This window comes from Vanellus vanellus (assembly GCF_965231255.1).
Source record: "Vanellus vanellus genome assembly, chromosome: 11".
In the NCBI taxonomy this organism is placed as follows: domain Eukaryota; kingdom Metazoa; phylum Chordata; class Aves; order Charadriiformes; family Charadriidae; genus Vanellus; species Vanellus vanellus.
The window spans coordinates 5,236,425-5,256,192 of NC_138916.1; the positions used below are offsets into that span (position 1 = coordinate 5,236,425).

Below are 19,768 nucleotides of genomic sequence, written 5' to 3' on the forward strand. Positions count from 1 at the left end.
AAAGTGCTGATTATGTAGCAGTGATGATTTGTACTGAGCCAGCTGGCTGTGTGGATGTGGCTTTAGATTGCTTTCTAATAAATAACAGTTAGTATGGCTCAGCTTGGTATGAACGGGAAGTGGCGTGCAGAAGAACTGTCACTCCAGAACATGAGTCAGAAGATGAAATTAGTGACTGACACAGATGCATATATTTCAATGCCTCCACATTTGGCATCCCTGCACAGGAAAAATGTTCTAATAACAACTCCCTCCATCTGCCTTGGATACAAAGGAAAGACCTAGTGTTGTGACGAGGAACATATAGAAGACATAGGTGAATAGTATTTTTAGCCTAGCCATCAATTTTTCTATAGATTGCTGTAGGCTGGCTTTAGTCATCTTTCTTAGTGTTTGCAACTGCTTCTTCCACACCTGATCAGTAACTGACACAAGCTCCTTTCCTCATCTTTAAATTGGTAAAATTGTCTCTAAAATATTTTTCTTTTCCTTTTGCCTCATCTAAGTTGTGAATTCATTGGCCAAGAGAAGTATCTTGCCTTTGAATGAGCCCTCACAGAGAAACGATTGTTTTAAGACCTTTCTTTACTGGGATGAGTATATAATACAAGACTCTTCTCATGTGTTTCTGAACATTAAGAGCAGCATTTATTTGAGCAAATCTAGGGCCTGGTCTAGTTATGTAACCGCACAGGCAGATCATTGTGATTTTAATAACACTCGAGAGTGACAAAGCTTTACGCACACAGCCCTAATTGCAATATAGGATCACAAGTAGCAATTTGGTGTCTTGTATCCAATCAACGATATGTGCAGTATCTTTTGTTGCTGGTTTGGATTCTTTCTTTTTTTTTCTCCCATTGACCATGTGGCACAGAAACATCCAATGTCAGTTATTCTAATTGTTGTCCCATTTCTGTGTAAAATGATTTCTGAGTCACATCCAAAAACATATAGACTCCTTTCATTGCCATGGCAACAGCAAGGCATGCCAATGTTAGCAATGTCTGTTGGAAAAAAAATGTCAGTAAAAGCAAAACACAGTTGAGATATTTCATGTATAAATCAGATTCTCTGATCCAAAATTATCCTGCATTGTGGAGAAGTAGTTAAGAACAAGCCTCAGATAAATAGCATAGTCTAATGCTGAATGTTGGGTCCTGTCCCAGGCACTGCATTACAAAAAAAAAAAAGATCTTACAAAAATAGCGAGAGTGGAATTGGTCATAGCCCTGGTACAATGTCTGGATCAGAAGAGGATAAAGAATTAAATGTGGTTACTAAAATTAAAGGATAATTACTAATAGTTTGAGAAAGAGTAAGACTTGATGTTAAAGTTTGCATTGTTCTTTAATTATCATACCTTTCTCATCATTGTTTAAGATTAAAAGTACATTTGATGGGATTACATAAACAATACATTTAACACTAATAAATAATGCAGCAACTCGTATGAAGTAACAGGAAATCATTGTTGTAAATTGGGTCTTGTAGAGCTGAATGCTACAAGAAATCTGCCTTAGTTCAAGCGAAGCTGGGAAGGAGGAAAGCTGAGGGGTGGGACTCGAGAGATCTGCAGTCATCAGGAGGGATTATTTCTGTTTTAAAAAAGAGGTGGGAGCGCAGAGCTAATGGATGTAGTATCTACAGCGTCTTGTCCCTTGAAACCTGCACGATTGTATGCGCTTTCCCCAGCCTCCCTCTATGCTTTGAACCTGAGATGAAGACTGTCTTGGAAATAGAAACTTAGTATGAGCATCCTGCAGTCAGGGCATTACCTGCTGAACTCTACAGATTTGTAGGTTTTGAAGACTTCTGCTTATGCTTGCTGTGAAGGAGGGGGACAGGAAGAATGATGTTGCCCACCGAGGAGCTGTGATTCAGGTTTTCCTGGCCTATGTCCGGGGTTCTACCATAAAACTCTTCTCAACTTTTTTTTTTTGTTGTTGTTATTTTTGCCCTCTTAATATGTAGCTGCGGATGGCTAGAGGGCTAATCTTTCTTCTGATGTGTCCTCAGGGTGCCCAGAAGAGTTTCAGAAGCCTCTGCAATTTCCAAAGGATGGAAGTGCTATGTTTTCATTTAATGATAGCTTGACTCTTAGATGAGGTGGCTGATTTCTAGTGACAGCCTTAGGCTATGTCACAGCAAATTGTAGATCTTGTTCCCCTTATTAATATCCTTACTTTTAGACCTACCGGTACTGCTGTAGACTAGGATGCTGTTGGCTTCATTTGGGTTCCTAGGAATTTTGACAATACTTGCCTCCTTAGTAGAAAGAGATGGAATAGGCCACCGCATCGTGCATCGCTTGCCATCCCGGGTTTTCTTTGAGTTGGGGAGGTCCCGAGTGCCAGCTGGCTGTAAGTGCGAACAGTAGCTGAGGCAGCGTATTCCCTGGTGAGTGGGGCCTCCAGCTCTACAGGAGCCCACCTGGACTCCCAGAGAAACTGGGGAAGTCACTTCTAGATGCTGCTTGAGACTTATCAAAGATTGCCGTTAATATAAAATATTAACTGTTGCCATCTAATAAACAAGCTTCATGTGAGAAGTCAAAACAATAAATTGCAGTGGTCCTTTGGGGGTTGTTGGCAGCTCTCTATGGGCTGAAAACCTTAAGAAGGTTGGGTACTCCAAACTGGATTTTCCTTTTTTTTTTTTTGTTGTCCCTCTTACCATGATCTTTAGTTGGCAGCATGCTGTTTTGCAACAGTAACGATCAGAAATTACATGCCAATGATTTTCAAGGCGTCTTAGAGAATTATGTACTTTGATTACGACAGTCTATATTATAGTCATCATGTAAGTTTAAAAATATATATATTTGAAAATGAGAGGAAGATTTTTAATTTAGAACACTACTATTAATTTGCTTCCTTGATTCCTCTTGGCACCTGGGGTCCGTCTCAAGAATGGCTACATAATGTCTCCAGTGCAACTCAGATTCTGAAATCAATGAGCCTCTGTGGAAACAGACAGATACATCCGGATATAGCCAAATTGCAAGATGAAAAGTCCTAGACTCTTGGTATTGCGAGGTGATTGATGGGCTGTGTCAAGACTTGATGAACAAAACAAGAAAACCTTGCAGCTTTATGAACTTAGTATCTAAGGGTACATAACTTAAAAACATTAAACATTTGCAAATGTAAGAAATTCCTTGAGAATTGTACAACACTTGGTTGCTGGTGGAGCCCGCAAGCACTAAAAACCTGCACTTAATGATAAGGTTTGTCTTTGTGCTGCGGTTAACATAAGTATGTGGGTGTGGGACATGTTAGCATGTTGAAGAGTATGTAGTGTGTCTGTTTATTCTGCTTTCTGTTCTGTGGAATGGCAGATATCCTGGACATTTCTGTATTTAATGCATTTTGATATATCTGTTGAAATTTTTAAGTTCATTTCTTACACAGCATCCTTTAGCTGGCATATTTAAAATACTTAAGAGTGCTTTAAAATGTTTTTGTAATTTATCCCATTTTTAGTGATGTTTGGTCTGTGTTTTTTAGCTTGGGTGGGTCAAAGACTATTTTCAAAGCAAGACATTTTGTTTTTATTCTGCTGCAAGAAGTTATCAATCCATGGGCACCCCCTTAGGGGGACAGAATGAAGAGCTGTGAATAGCTGGGATCTGCCTCCAAAGCTGCCAGTGTCATTCGATCTGTTGTTGGTTGGAACTTGTGTCGGGAAGTGCAACAGCCCCTCCCTGGAGCTGAGCTCTACACTTAGTAAATCCCCTAACCACTTTATACCTCAGAATTAACTATTAAGGATACGTGCTTTGCGCTGAGAGAAGGGGGCTTATACTGAGGAGAGATGCAGTAAAAAGGGGCTGTAGGGTGAGGGTATAAGGATGGGAACACAGGTCCATCAGTACCATCTGTTTGAGGACAGCCATCAATGGAAGGGAAGAGCGAGCACATAGTAGCGTGTCCCCAAATACTCTATGGCCTTCAGCGGTTTGTGGGTCAGGGTGTTTTTCAACCAGGGGAGATGTCTTTGGTAATCTGTGATGGATTTGTTTCTTTCTTGTTTTTCTCCAGTCGCTTTTTCATCCCAGGTAAACTTCTGCCACACTGTCCTGCAGCAAGGTTAATTATTTGTAAATGAAGAAATAATCTCTTTTGCTTTTCTGAATTTGATATCACTTAGTTCCACTTGTTAGCCTCTAGCTCTTTTATTGGAAGAAACTGTAAACAATTGTTCCCTGATCACCTACTTCAAGTCACCAATCTTTGTAAACTTTAGTTACATTCCTGCCTTAGGCAGATGTATCTAAAGGTATGCAATTGCTCCTTGCACAGAAGTTTTTCTCTTGCTTCTCTTGTCAGTTTTCCCATTTTTTTACTGAAAGTTGTTAACAATGTATACTAATTCAGTCATGACCTCCCTACCATTGTATGGACCATAACCAACTGACATGGGTATAACTGAAATTTCTCACTGTTTTGTTTCTTGCCAGTGCAGCCTCACTGATCTTACTTCGTGTGTCATTGCTGCTGCCACCATCTTTGCCTCTAATTCAGTCTTTATAGCATACTTTTCCTATTTTCGACACAGAATTTCAATACCCAGTGACACTTTTACTTTTTGCTACCCTTTTCATTTTAACCCAAAGCTTTCTTTTTCAACATACTCCTGCTCGTCCACCAACGGGACCCGTTTTGCCTTTTCTGCATTGTCCCGGCATAAAGCATCCATTTCTCTTCCTTTCACTGACTTTCTAATACATCTATTCGGTCAGTATCCTCATCTAAATTAGATCCTTAATTCCTCTAACCTGTATTTTAGATTGCTTTTATGCAAAACCAGTTGTCTCCTATTCCTCGCGCTTTAAAGAAAGAAATAAACAGCCGTTTCGGTTGTGTTTTCGCTCCCGACGCCAGCAGCCTGCTTTCCTTTTTGACGGAGGAAAAGGCCCTCTCTGGGGCACACGCTGCCCCTGCTCCAGCGCTGCCTCATGCCGTGGGTTTGGGCCCCTTTCTCCGCACACCGATGGCGGGTTTCCCAGGTCCTCGTGGCTCTTGCTACAGTCCCTCACGGCGCCGGCGGGGGCCTCTTCGTCTCACCCAGCTTCCGCGGTCTCAGCAACCACCCTGCGGCCTCGCTGCTGCGGGCTGGGCTACTGCCCGCCCGGCTGGGGTGAGCTGGTGCGTTCCCCGTCCCTGCCGCCAGTCCTCCCGGGCGGGGGGCGCTTCGCAACTTCTCTAGCCGGGGAGGGTAGACCCTGCGGGGGCCTTGGGCGAGACCCTTCCCCCGCCGAGCTCGGCTGCCGGCCGCTGCGCGGCCCTGCCCGGCGGGCCAAGCCCCGAGCACGCTGCCGCAGACCCCCGTGGTCACGGCGGCCCGCTCCGCGGTGGCGCGAAGGCGGCACGGGCGGCCACGCGGCCGGCTTTCACGCGGCGCGGCCGGGCGGCCCTGCGCGGGGAGGCGGGGAGCGGCGGGCGTCTCGCGAGACCCGCGCCGTAGCCCCGCGAGATCTGGGCGCCTCCCTCCCCCTCCCCGCCCGCGTCATGTTTTCTCTTTGACAAGCCGCCGTCGCCGTTGCTGCCGCAGGAAAGGACGCGGCTCCCGGCGGGGACTCGCCGCTCGCCCCAGTCTCGCGGAAGACCTGGACTAAGGTCCGCAGCCTCCCCGCCGCTGCCCGGTGAGCTCTCGGCCGCGGGGGGCCGACGAGCCCGGCCCCCGGTGGGGCGAGGGATGGGAGGCCTGAGCGAGCCCGGCGCGGGCGGGGGAGGGGGGGGGGGTTCTCCTCGGCGCCGCTCCCCACCGAAACAAACCGCCGCCCCGGGAGGCGAAGGGGGGGCAGTGGCAGGCCCGCTACACCTCGGCACGGCCCCCCCGCCTTGTTATGCGGGGGCGGCTGCACGCTCTGTGCCGTCGGCCGGTGGCTGGGGGGGCGCGGGGAGGCGAGGCCGCAGCTCTAGCCACGGGCGTCTGGGAAAGGGGGAAGGTGCAGGCAGGGATGGAGAAAGGGGGAGGCAGGTGGGGCCGGTCAGATGGCAGTGCCCTGTTGCTGGCGGTGAGAGAACGACGGGCGTCCAGCAACTCTTCCTCCTTTGTAGGGAGGGGGCTTTTTGTACCTCTTCAAAGCAATATAAGCTATGCAAAATCTGCGTTGTGCTTCGGCTGAGATCCTCGGAGCCTGGGCTTTTCCCCTTGAGCCTCACGAATGCAGCTGTAGCGTGGCCGTGCATTCTTCCCCGAAGTGTTAAATGCATCTCCGGCCGTGTGCGTCCTAGGTGGATCTGGCTGGTGTCACAAAATTCTGTCAGAGATTTGTCGTGTTTGCCTTTATCAACTGGTATGACTGTAGGTGTTCCGTGTATCTCCAGACCTGTCATCTGAATTGCATCGTCTCCCCATGGCTTATTGGCTGCCTCTTATTTGCAGTACTTAAAAATTATATATATGCTTTTACTTACAGATGATTTATTTTGTTTTCTAAAGTGATGTCTTAGTGGGTGGTTGTTTTTGTTTGTTTTTTAGCTGCATACAGTTAATTTCTTTTAGAAGTTACTGTATACAAGCTGCTTTTCACATTTTTAGGGATAGAACCCTATTGTTACGCTCTCAGCTTTTCACAGTGTAGATAGGAGAGGTTTATATGCATCTGGTAAAACATCTTCATCTTTTGTTGTTTTAGACCTGTTCTTCATGTCACATATCTAAGCTGATTGTTGCTTCATGGGCTGCTTAATTTGCTGTAGCTGGGACCACATGCTCTATATACATGCATACACGTTACATACATGTACGTGTGTGTATATACATGCATACGTATTGTGTCATGAACTTGATCAGATTTGTAGTTTAGCAAAGTGTTGAATAGTGTTACTCCATAACAAAAACTCAAAGCTATAAATTTACACATACTGAATTTAATGTTCCTTGTTAGAGGCCTCATATAAACCACATCTTCTCTATTCCATAGCCGTGTGGGACTGCGGAGGACTTGGATCTCAGGGTTGACTCTCATGTAATTATGGGAAAAATATAATAGATATTTAATCTGGAAAGGTAGTTTGTATACCTGATCAGCCTGCTACTGCTTCCCAATATTCTAAGAGGAATCTATTAATTTTGTATGGAAGATTAAAAGCTGTACAATGTTTATGTGCTACAGGACAGAAGAAGGGCATTGCCAGTCTCCTGTATCCTTGCACTTGCAAGAAATTTGTTAGGTGGCTTTTTACATGGTAGTTGTCTCTCAGAATGAAACATCTTAGGGCTATGTGTCTCTGAGTACAAACAAACCTCTATATGTTTGAGGCTTTCCTCTCAGCGCTTAATATTCTTATTTAAATGTATTGCGTATGTTTTGTTCATTGTCTTAACATTCAGGATAACCATGTTTTTGTGGTTGGAAGTATACAAGTTGAAGGGTTATGGGGGTGTTGACATCTTTTTCTGCAAGCTGTGTAAAGGAGGTATCGATATCTAATTGTTAATTAAAAATAGTAGGGATATAAAGTCTTTGACTTATTTTTGCTGAAGGACTGCTTGGCATAGTAAGAATATAAACCAGCAATTTTTTATTAATTTAATCCTTGAATTGAAAGCTAGTTTACCAGAGAAAGCTTTTTCTTCTGTTATTTTAGAACTGAATTAAATGGATATTAGTTGATTTGGAAAGGGCTTAAGGGACCTGACTAAAAATTCCAGTTAATTTTTGTCTTTAATTTACCAATTTCGGATAGCCATAATATTCCTTTTTTGAAGAAAATGGTGAAGGGGTGCTCTGTGTGTTTTAAAGTATCAGTGATTACTGGAGTTGGTACCATTTTACAGATGGGAAAAAACTACATGTGAAATTAGTCTTTGTCTTTTGGTAGTAAAATTAAAGTGTATGCATTTAATTACTTTTGTTTAAGACTCACTCTTAGTATTCCAATCTTTCTTTCTGTTTTTAATGTAATTATTATACTTATCATGGGGTAGAGAAGCATTTTTATCCCAATTTTAGAAATAAGTAACAGAGACAAAAAATATATGTATTTCAGGAAGACTTGGTGGAGCAAGCATTTGAGTTCTGGTTAGAGGTTGTTACGAAGTCATTAGCATTTCAATGCAACAGTCTTAATTTAGATACTGCACAGATACTCGATCTTCCTCTGTTTATATAACTTGAAAGATTTTTATCTTGCACTAGTATGTTTTAGTTAAACATAGGGTGCATTTGTCTGTGGCTGATTTGATTACCTGGTGTCAAAGTCATCTCAGTGAATGTGAGTACTGTGTTGGTTAGGTTTCTTTCTCATGACTGAGTATCAGAAGCACTCAAGCTGTTAAACTGCTGGTAGGTTTTCTTTTTTTTTTGTCTCCCAGTAGTGGTTGACAGTCATATGGAACATTCAAAACTAGTAGGTGTTTTCTCTTTAAAAACGTCTAAAGTAGCCCTCAGAAAATGAAGCTCTACTTTCCTAGGGCTGCTGAAGTAACTGGCAGTGTGTTGCAGCTGCTTACTGTGCATCATAGTAACTTCATAGTAACCCTTGTAATTTCTCAAGATGAAAAAAAAAACGAACAAAACAAGCCAGCCTGGAACCTGGTGGCTATGGAATTTGCCAGTCAACAGCAATAGTAATTGTGGCCTGGGAACTGGCCAGGTATATTCTCTGGCTTTGACTGCCTGTTGTGATTGACCTGATGTCATCAAGGTAGTTGGGAGTACATTCAGGTGGCTCAAGCAATCATTTTCTCTGCTGGAAACTGGAATTAATTTACTGGTTTTTTTTTTGTTTTTTTTTTTTGCTGTCAGCACTGCATAATACAGAAATTTCATTCTCAAACATTTCTTTAAAAATGCACAAATTTATACAGCAGAAGTTTCGATTTCACTTAGTTATACTGGGAGTACTCTGAATCAAGAAATAGAAATGTTAACACAAAGTGTATACTTCACTTATTTTGCATTTAAGTTGCGGTCTAGCTCGAGTACTTTTTTTTTTTTACTGTCTGAAATGAGAAATTGTGTATTAAAGCAAAAATGGGCTCAATGTATTTTAAAGTAGAATTACCTACACCTTATTCACTGTATTCCAGAGAGAGAAGTGATTCAAGAATGTGCTAAGAGGACCATCAAGTAATTTGGTTGTAAGTTACCCCTGGAGGTCATACAGTCATAGACTTATAGAATGATTTGGGTTGGAAGGGATCTTTAAAGATCATCTAGTCCAATCCCCCTGCCATGAACCAGGGACATCTTTCACTAGAGCAGGTGGCTCAAAGCCCCATCCAACCTGACGTTGAATGCTTCCAGTGAGGGGGCATCTACCACCTTTCTGTGCAACCTATTCCAGTGTCTCGGCACCCTCCTTATAAAAAATTTCTTAATATCCAGCCAAAACCTACCCTTTTTCAGTTTAAAACCATTGCCCCTTGTCCTGTTGCTGCAGGCCTAGATAAAAAGTCTCTCTCCATCTTTCTTATTTGCCCTTTTTATATATATAGAATGGCTGCAGTCCACCTCTCTGCTTATGTCAGAGCTAACTTTATAAGATCTAACAAATAAGATCAACGATCTGGTTGGTTGAATTTTGAATATCTATACATATGCAGATTTTGCAGTCTCTGCTGACTTTCTCAATTTAAAATCATGATTACTAGTAAATACATCTTAATAATTTTTCATTTTTTAATGAAAACGTGTCTGTTTCTGTGTCTTGTGGTGGTTGGAAATACTACGACTACTTGGTTAGAGAAGTACAAGTAATTGTACCTTTGGGGGAGAGTGGTACTGGTAAAACCTCACCAGGGTTTTCAGCCCTTTCCCAGTGCAGGATCAGGCACCTTTCTTCCCTCAAATTGTTGGAACGTATTTGATGCATGGGGATGTCTGCTTCTCAGCTCCTCTTTTTACTAACTGCATTTGATGATTATGTATGTGGACTGTCTTCTACAGTGTCAGCTTTTGTTTCAGTATAATTTTATGCATCTGAAGAAGTAATGGATTAAATTGATTTTTGTAGTTTTCTCTGCTGAATAGTAATAATAAACTTGTATGCCTCTTCTGCTTGGGTAGATTCTGTACAGCAACCAAGGGTCTAAGAGTTTACATTCACAAACCATGATTGGGTTTTTGTATCATTTTCTTTGCAAACATAAGGGCAAAAGAGAGAATAGATTTTATTTCTGATCAACTTAAAAGTAACTGTGTCCTCCTTTTGTCTGTTTCCCAGAAGATTATGGGAGTAACCAGTTACGACCAGCTGAAAGCATAGGGTTATATTGGTTTCAATAGTAGACCTGATAATGAATAAATAATCCTAGAGGAACCTAAAGTCATATAGAAAGACCAAATTTGGCAGAATATCAGTAGAACCTCAGCATGGCTTACCTGGCAAATATTGTGAAGCTAGGGGAATTTCATCTTTGGAAAGAAAAGTTGGTAGTTGGGTGCAGAATTCATCTGAATTAGGATATCAGTAATTTGGTTTCCATATGCTGAGCGGAAGGCTAGTACAAGGAGGAAAGACAATGGACGTTGTGACTAATAGAGACAGATGTTCACATAAATCAATTAACGTTAGTGTATATTTCATTGGAACGTTTTTCCTATGAGTGGAGAACAATCTGCTGTAGCTGCTCTTCTTGCTTGCTCTTTCTGGTTTAGTTCCTTTTGCTTGTTGTCTTGCTGTTCCAGATTTGTAGGAGACCATGTCTTATTTTTTCTGCATTGTTTTACTGTCCGTCTCCTATTATAGAGCATCACTCCCTTTTTCCTTTTTTTTGTACTTCTAATGTCTCTTTTTGTCTCTTTAGTTTCAATTCTCTGTTAAACTGTAGTAATTTCTCTGCAGTGTCAGTATTTTTTAATTTATCATTTTCTCTTTTTCTTTCCTGTGATTGTTTTGTATAGATTTCCATTCACCTCACAACTGTCATGACACTGTGTATAGACTAAATGTATTGGCCAAAAAGAACATTTGAGGAACATTATCCTGCACAGTGACCCACAGTGCTTTTTGGTATGAGTAAAATATCGAACAAATAACTCTTAGGCAACATTCTGTCTTGTTACCGTTGGTTTCAATTGTCATAGTTTCCCCTGGCCATGAGTAATATGGAACATCTTACAGGTTTTGCATTGCTTGTAGGTTTTACATTGTTGGCCTATGACAAGGAAGGATTTTAATTAATTTTATATAAATTAACCTTTCAAGAAAGCGGCCGTAAATGTTGTTTGGAGCCCTGGTATCTGCTGCTAAATCATATAGACAACTCTTTATTTATGAAAAAAGGAAAGCAAAGCAAACAGTTTGCTTTTCTTTTAATTGTACTTTCAGATTGTAGAACTTTAATAATGATTGCAAAAATTGCTGCATTCTTACAGTTGGTGGTATGCGAAGCATGATTCTTACTTTGTGCCTCCTTTGTAAAAAATCTGAAAAACTGGAATGGTAAAAAGTTCAGGTAGTATGTCGTTTTATGGAATGTCAGGGCTGGAACTCAGTAAAACCAGAAAACAGTTCTTCTGTTGCCCAAATTCAAGTTACATCCATATCTTGAATTCCATGTTCAGTTCTGGAGTCATACAGATGAAAATACAGATCTATATACTAATGGTACAGGTACGTTGTTATATCAGTATAGGTAATCGGATAGCAACAAAGGAAATAGGAAAAAGGCAAAGGAATATGGTATGGATGACTGGAGGTATGCAATGCTTCTGTGGAAAGATAGAGTCTTTGGTTTCAGTTGATACCGCAGAGGAGAAATAAAATAACCACTTTTTTGTGTGTCATAGTCGTATTAGGAATCGCACAGAATATTGAGATAATAATGTATTAGACTTAGATACAGAATAAAGACTCGGGTTTACTGGTAAGAAGGTTACATTTATGTGCATTAACAAAATAATTTATAAGGGTAAAATGTTGGAACTGTGAAGAGATTCCACTTGTATAATGGAATTGCAGTAGTATCATCAAAGTGAGGCAGTAAATAGAAACATATTGTTTCAGGTTTTCAGTCATATTTCAAATAGATTAACTGTTCCACACCTGTGATCAGCTATGTATACAGAAGTTCTGCTTTATTAAGAACCTATCTAAAATAACATCCCAGGAAAAAGTAGTTTTTGAATAGTCAGTTTCACTTGCAGTGAATGAATTGAGTTATATTCTTAATAAGCTAGTAGAATTACCTGTTTATTCTGATTGTGAAATCTTTCCTGAGTTTTGTGTAAGCCACAAAAAGCTTGATTTTTCTGGCTTACCTGCAGAAATTATTTCTCACTGTTGCAAACAAAGGTTTAACTACTCTTAGCAATATTGAAGAGCTGTAGTGTGCCCTGGCTGCCATCTGTTTAAATATTAAATTTTCTAATCCTTTTCAGAAACTGCCCAGGTGACATCGTGCTTAAAGTACCTCTAGCACAGTTTACTCTAGGACCACTCATGTTGAAAATAGTAAATGAAACTGCTGTGAACTTGAGAAAGATCATTGTCAGTGAACACACACTGAAGAACCCTGTCCTTTAGAACTACAGAAATCTCCTTATTTGTTAAAGGTTTTTTGTTTGTGTGGCTTTTTTTTTTTCTTTCACTCTGTTTAGAAAATGTCTTTACCTATCTGTTGGGGAAAGGTGATACAACATTACTGTGAGGCAGTAAATAGAATTCAGGCGCGTAAATTTCACAACCAGTTCTTTGCATGTTCTTTAGTTTTGCTGTTTCGTGCCTTTGATTTGACTGTGCAGACTTCGAGCTGCTGGTGTTACGAGCTTTTGTAATTAGGTTCCCATAAAATAAATGTAGTCAGCATCTTACAAAGGTTGCTGAAATTGCTAATTGCAGAGAGGAGAGGGTGAGTAAGTGAGTGCTTGTAACATTTATTTTGCCTCTGAGAGAACTTCTGATTTTTAGGACATGTAATGTCTGCAGCTTTATAGGTGCAGTTTTTCAAGAGCTTTGCAGAAAATAAAGCTTTCAACTGCATTTGTAGCGGTTCTAAGAGTCTGAGCACTTAGCTTCTGTCAGAATAATTGTTTTTGTCTGCGCTTGATTTCTGCTGTAGTCAGACTAAGTTAAAGAAAAATGTGGTAATACGTAGCCTCCTTAAATTCTGACCTTGTTAATATCTTCTGTGTGTGTGCTAGAGTCACTGATTTAAGAAAATATATTTTTTTGAGTGATTGAAAATACTGTATCTCATTTTATGCATATTGATGCTCAGATTGTAGTTCATCAAGTGGTGCTGTCTTCATGTTTCCAGAATTCAGAAGCTTCTAGATCATATTTAAATGTTTTTTTTATTACATTTTTAATATGTATTTTTGCTTTCTAGAAATTAGTAACTTAACCCTTTATAAGTACTAAAGTAATTTTCTAGCTCTTCCCACATATCTTCTAGCTTTTGGGGTAGATTGTTGAAGCTGTTTTAATTGCTTTATACCTAATATATTCTTTATACAGGAGTGTATAATCCTACGTTTTGTTCAGTTGACTCTGTAGGGAGAAATAAAATGAGCTGAAGTAGAATTTGGACAGGGTGTTAAATTTCATTCTGCTACTATTCTAAGAGTTGCTTAAATCTTTCTATAATTGCAAGTGATAATATCTATGTGTTTTTCTATCCAGAAACATTGTACTAACTTACTGTTGAGCCATAATATTGCTTCCTACAATACTTGATTCTCTCCTCTTATTCCTCTGGCTGCCATGCCGTGCTTTTTCTGAGCAGAAGAATATGACAGCATTTTCAAAATCTTCAAGTAAGAGGCTTTTGTGTTTTGTATACATTTTTAATTGTAGGAGTTTGTGATGATGACCCAATAGTTGAATCTTCGTCAGTTATATAACTCGTGATGAGATACTTGTGTTAAAGAGGTGGACCTTGTACAAGACGCAATGTTTCCAGTATTTTTGATTGTCATAAAGAAATAGTTGCAAAATCTCTTAAAAATTTGGGGTTTATTTTGAAACGAACAACAAAAAAAAGTAAGTAGAGGACCTGTGCTCTGCTTTCTGTTTGAGTGTCAGAATGCAAAAATGCAATCAGGTATGCTTACCAGGGAGTGTTATTACTATTTAGGAGAAAAGTAGTGGACAGATAGGCTTTCATGAGCCAGAGCAAACTTTGGAACTTATAATTGTGTTAGTTGAAGAATGATTTTTTTAAATTTGTAGTATCCGTGGACTATGACAAGAGATGCCTAGAGACTAGGTTAAAATATATTCCCCTTGTTTCCTGTGTCCTTTTGACAACACTTTACATAAGAGCATTTTTGCTTTTTATCCCAGTATTACGATGTGTACTTGTTTGGACCTTCTACACAGGGAGGAAAGCACAAAGTTGTAGCGTAACAATTAAGCAGGAAGATTCAGTTATATACAAGCAATGGGAAGTCACTGTACTTGAAGATTTAGCTACATTTCTGAGTTATTATTCAATTTTTCCTTTTAGCAGTCTGGGCAGCAGCTACATCTTCTTTTTATCTGTGGGCTTTTATTAATACTGAAATTCTTGATGGAGTACCAGTGATTACCCACATTTGTCAATGAGGTAGTACCACTGTGCTGGAGATCATGATGCTTAAAAACACCCGGCAAAAAGGACCCTAAAATCAACTCCCTCTTTCCACGCTTTTGGGTCATTTCTGTCTGTTGCTAAGCTGAATGTGTGTGCTAAGGACTGAAAAAAACAAAACACGTTTTGTGGGGTAAGATAATATTCCTGTCTTCCACTTGTTAATGATAATTTAGAGTTATCTTTGGAGTTGCGTAGAGTTTCCCGTTCCTTCCTCAAAAAGAAGCTACAGTGTGTGCTCTAATCACTTTATATAGCTTCTGTCTCATCTCCACCTTTAATTTGTCACAGCAGTCTTTCTCTTAGATCTATATACAACACCTTTTCAGTAGTCTTTTTTGTTTTGTTTAGTTTTAGATCTAGAAGGGAGCTTCCTGTTTACTTATATTAGGATAAATTTGTTAGCTGTGTGGAGGCATTTCTTGGGTGACAAATTCAAGTATCTCCCATAATTTCCAAGCTGACATGAAAAGGGAAGACTACAGAAATTCTTTCTGCGAAGCTGTGCATACATTCTGTCCAGGGCTGATCTTTCCTGCTCAGCTCAGAAGAACAACCTTTATAACCTTATAAGCTTCGACCTTCAACCCATTTTCCAAATTCTGAAGTCCTTTGACTGTGTGGAAGTTGAGAACAACTGTTATTAAGCTGTTTTGTAGTGTTTTTTCCCCTCTAGTGAGTTGTTCTTATAGCTGCGTTTCAAGTTGATCAAAGCTGTCCCACTTACCTCAGAGTGAGAAGACCTAAAAACTTCTTTGTTTCCAGAAGCTGTAGTAAAAATCTGCCAAAAATTGTTCTTAGAGATTTGACAGTCTTCACATCTGAGCCAACCAAGTGGATTTATGAGAACTCTTTACTGTTTCCTTTGTTCCCCTTCTAGAGAAATTGGCATTTTCCATAGATAATTAAGGAGGTGGTAATAAGTAGCTGGAAAACTTACTGTAACTTTCCAGTCTCATTTTACCTTTTTTATGGCACATTATATAAACACAAAAATACTTTTTACATAATTTTCCCTGTATTTTCACTTTGATGTTAACTGTGGTCTTTTGAAAGAATTACTCCACTTTTGAAAGTCAGTAATTGTTATACAGAATTTACTTGTCCTTCAGACACGTATACATGAAATACTGAAATATTTATAGTATATAATATAAATACTGAAATATATATATTTATGGATATATAAAACTGACTGAAACATTTATAGTGAAATACCTATTTTGCTGTATCTCCTACTCAGTTTTACATCAGGGTATTGCTCACGTATCCATGCAGTCATTGGCTTGGTATTGTATATATAAAATAAGCTGGGATTTAATTGCAAGATTACGTTCCTTTTCCTGTTTCTGAGTGTTTTAAATTGCTGTGGTGACAGAGAGAAGAAAGGAGAAGTATTTATAGTTTATCACTTCATAATTTATTTCCGTTATATGGAAATAACTTGTAAATTTAGTTTTGTGCATCTCCAGTCTCTTATTTTATTATTATTTAAGATATAGGCATAGTTTTTATTTCCCTAGAAAATATGCAGTTTTCCTCAGTAAAAGCATTTACTATTTGACCTATTTCATTAGTGATATAAACTTAATCTTCATTGAAAGTTCAATATTTTGTTGTACTTAATGATTACTTGCAACAGGCCTTTCGCATTTTAATACATGTGATTTATTAGTTATTTTAGGCAAGCTTACATCTCAAAAATGAATGTTTTAAGTGATCTGTAAGAAGTAGCTGGTGGTTTCAACCTGAACTAATTCCTATTTAAGAAAACCAAACTCTTTAATAACACTGAATATTTAAAATTTTAATTATTAGTAGCATTTACTCTCTCTTGCTGACAAACACTTGCAGGGTCTTGGTTTTGTGCTTGGTTTTTTTTTCCTAGGTGTAGCAAACACTGTCTAAACAAAAACCTCTTTAAAATCATCATGTAAGTAAATAGATGAATAGAAGTATATGGAGAAAGGGGAAGCTTGGATTTATTGTAAACTTTCATTCTGTCCGAGTTCTTGGCCGTGTGGAAATGCATGCCAACCATTTAATTATTATAATTTCATGATGCTTAGAATTGCTTGTAAGTTGATTTATTTGAATTTGAAATGCAGCCTGTTATCTTCTTTTTATGCTTACCAATTATTGCAAGATGTGACCATCCCGAGATTAGAATTTGAGTGATAATAGCATGAGGTAATTTGTATATTTGGTGCTAGTTAGTTTGTTTACATAATAGGAAAAAACATGAACAGACCAGAAGAGGTAGCTGTTTTGTACTTTTGTGCTTGAAAACACAGAACCTGAAGCATAGCAGGGTGATCATTCATTATGCAGTGAGCTGTAGCTTTGGAAGATGTGGATTCATCTTTGGGTGCATTTTAAATCGTGGGCGGATAAAAAGAAAAGGAACCTTTCTCTTTGCAACAGTTATGGTTCCTTGTCTCTTACAACATTGAAAGAGAGGTCTCTTAAGCATATTTTCTTTAGTTATTTAAATATTCTACAGACCTCTTAGCTCAGGAAAAAAACCTCTTGATTATGTTCCTCTTGTTTTCACAGGTTTCATTTTAAAGTTCTTTTCTTCTCATTCTCTTTCATATGATGTAAGAGGAAAACCAGCAGTTAGTGTCCCAATTGAAGTGAAGGGGAACTAACACTTATTTTGTTCCACAGCTTGCAAATGTTCCAGTAGAGTATTTGATGGATCTGACCCTTTTCTTCAGTTCGGATATAGAGTCTGCAGCACTGTCTGTGACTCTCAGAGCTATTAAGCATTATTTTTCAGCTTTAACAGTAGTTTCTAAGAGGGTCGTGGACAAATGCCTTTTCCTTCATCTTCTGTTAGGCAGCAGTTTTCTTTTTTGAACTGCCAGTAGTATCGGTAGGTTTCTGAGTCTTCCTCCTAGCATTTGTTAATGAAAACCACTTTCTTGGCAGGCATTAAATTGCATAAGAAATACCCAAATTCTTTTGTCCAAATAATGCTTGTGAGGAATGCAGTTGACCTTTGACCTTGCCCTGGCTTTTGCTGAAGGTAGTAGCATGCTTGTATCTTTGCTTTACTTTCTTTCCTGCTTCTCTGGTGTAACAACGTTTCATCGGCTATACTTGATTAGTGTTTCCACTTACTTAAATGTGTTCTTGAATTATTTGTTTTTTTCTCACAAAGTCAACTCTTAGGAGGAGATTTTCCAGATTGGTTTCTAACTTTGTGACAAAGAACTTGGAATTCTGAGTTAGCACACAAACTCTGAAGGCAGTCTTGGTTACCGTCAGATTTATTCTACTGCAGCTCAAGTTGCTGCCACTGCTGTTTTGAAGAAAATGCTACATCCAGGATACATAGAACTTGTTTTCTAGGGTTTGATGTTTTCATTTTGTTCTAACTGTTGTCTAGAGTAAGCATTTGAAATAGGTGTTAAATTTGGAGAGAGGAAATCTGGAGAGAGGAAGATTTTCCCTCAGTTGAGGAGGACCGTGTCAGAGACCACTTGGCCAAGCTGGACATTCACAAGTCCATGGGCCCTGATGGCATGCACCCGTGAGTGCTGAGAGAGCTGGTGGATGTTATTGCTAGACCACTCTCCATCGTCTTTTAACGGTCATGGAGAACAGGAGAGGTGCCTGAGGACTGGAGGAAGGCTGACATCACTCCAATCTTCAAAAAAGGCAAGGAGGACGACCCAGGGAACTACAGACCAGTTAGTCTCACCTCTGTCCCTGGGAAGGTAATGGAGCGACTCATTCTGGATGTCATCTCCAAACACGTTGAGGAACAGGAAGTTATTGGAAGTGGTCAACATGGATTTACCAAGGGTTAATCATGCTTGACCAATCTGATAGCTTTCTATGATGTTATAACTGGTTGGCTGGATGAGGGGAAAGTCGTGGTTGTCATCTACCTTGACTTTAGCAAGGCTTTTGACACTGTCTCCCATGACATCCTCATTAGGAAGCTGAGGAAGTATGGGCTAGATGAGGTGACAGTGAGGTGGATTGAGAGTTGGCTGCGGGACAGAACTCAGAGGGTTGTGATCAGCGGCACAGAGTCTAGTTGGAGGCCTGTAACCAGTGGTGTCCCCCAGGGGTCAATGCTCGGTCCAATTTTGTTTAATATATTCATTAATGATCTGGATGAGGGGACAGAGTGTATCCTCAGCAAGTTTGCTGATGATACCAAACTGGGTGGGGTGGCTGACACCCCAGAGGGCCGTGCTGCCATCCAGCGTGACCTGGACAGGCTGGAGAGCTGGGCAGAGAAGAACCTAATGAGGTTCAACAAAAGCAAGTGCAAGGTCCTGCACCTGGGGAGGAAGAATGCTAGGCACCAGTACAGGTTAGGGGCGGACCTGCTGGGAAGTAGCTCGGAGGAGAAGGATCTGGGGGTTGTGGTAGACAGTAAATTATCCATGGCCCAGCAATGTGCCCTTGTCGCCAAAAAGGCCAATGGAATCCTGGGCTGCATAAGGAAGAGTGTGGCCAGTAGGTCGAGGGAGGTCATTCTCCCCCTCTACTCTGCACTGGTGAGGCCACAACTGGAATACTGCATCCAATTTTGGGCTCCCCAGTTCAAGAGGGACAGGGAACTGCTGGAGCGAGTCCAGCGAAGGGCAACTAAGATGATTAAGGGCTTGGAGCATCTCCCTTGTGAGGAAAGGCTGAGAGAGCTGGGACTCTTTAGCCTGGAGAAGAGAAGGCTGAGGGGAGACCTTATTATGGCGTACAAGTATCTCAAGGGTGGGTTGAAGGAGGATGGAGCCAGGCTCTTTTCAATGGTTCCAAGTGACAGGACGAGGGGCAATGGGCACAAGTTAGAACACAGGAAGTTCCGTTCAAATACACGGAAAAACTTCTTTACGGTGAGGGTGCCAGAGGTTGTGGAGTCCCCTTCCCTGGAGATTTTCAAGACCCGCCTGGATGCAGTCCTGAGTAATGTGCTCTGGGCAATCCTGCTCTAGCAGGGGAGTTGGACTAGATGATCTCTAGAGGTCCCTTCCAACTCTGATAATTCTGTAATTCTGTGATTTGGTAAGACAGTCTTGTAATCCTTGTTCAGCTATGAGTTTTAAGTCCATTTTAGCTGACTTACCAATCAGCAACAGTAAAATATATGGGGGCATTTACTGCCCCAAAATGGCCATTTGTCCAACAGGAACTGTGGTTCTAAAAGATATAATAAATGAGTTGTGTGCAAATTCTTACTATGTACTTTAGTTTTTTTTTCTGAAGAAGGGGAGAA

General features: G+C 40.3%; 1 protein-coding gene across 1 annotated transcript in view; it reads left to right on the forward strand.

Moving 5' to 3' along the window:
- The first annotated feature begins 5,514 nt into the window (after positions 1 to 5,514).
- Positions 5,515 to 19,768, forward strand: part of HERC1 (HECT and RLD domain containing E3 ubiquitin protein ligase family member 1) — a 106,386-nt gene continuing 92,132 nt past the window's right edge. The window contains exon 1 of the mRNA XM_082488645.1: positions 5,515 to 5,647. The gene's annotated coding sequence lies outside the window, so the exon portion shown is untranslated. The remainder of the gene's footprint in view (positions 5,648 to 19,768) is intronic.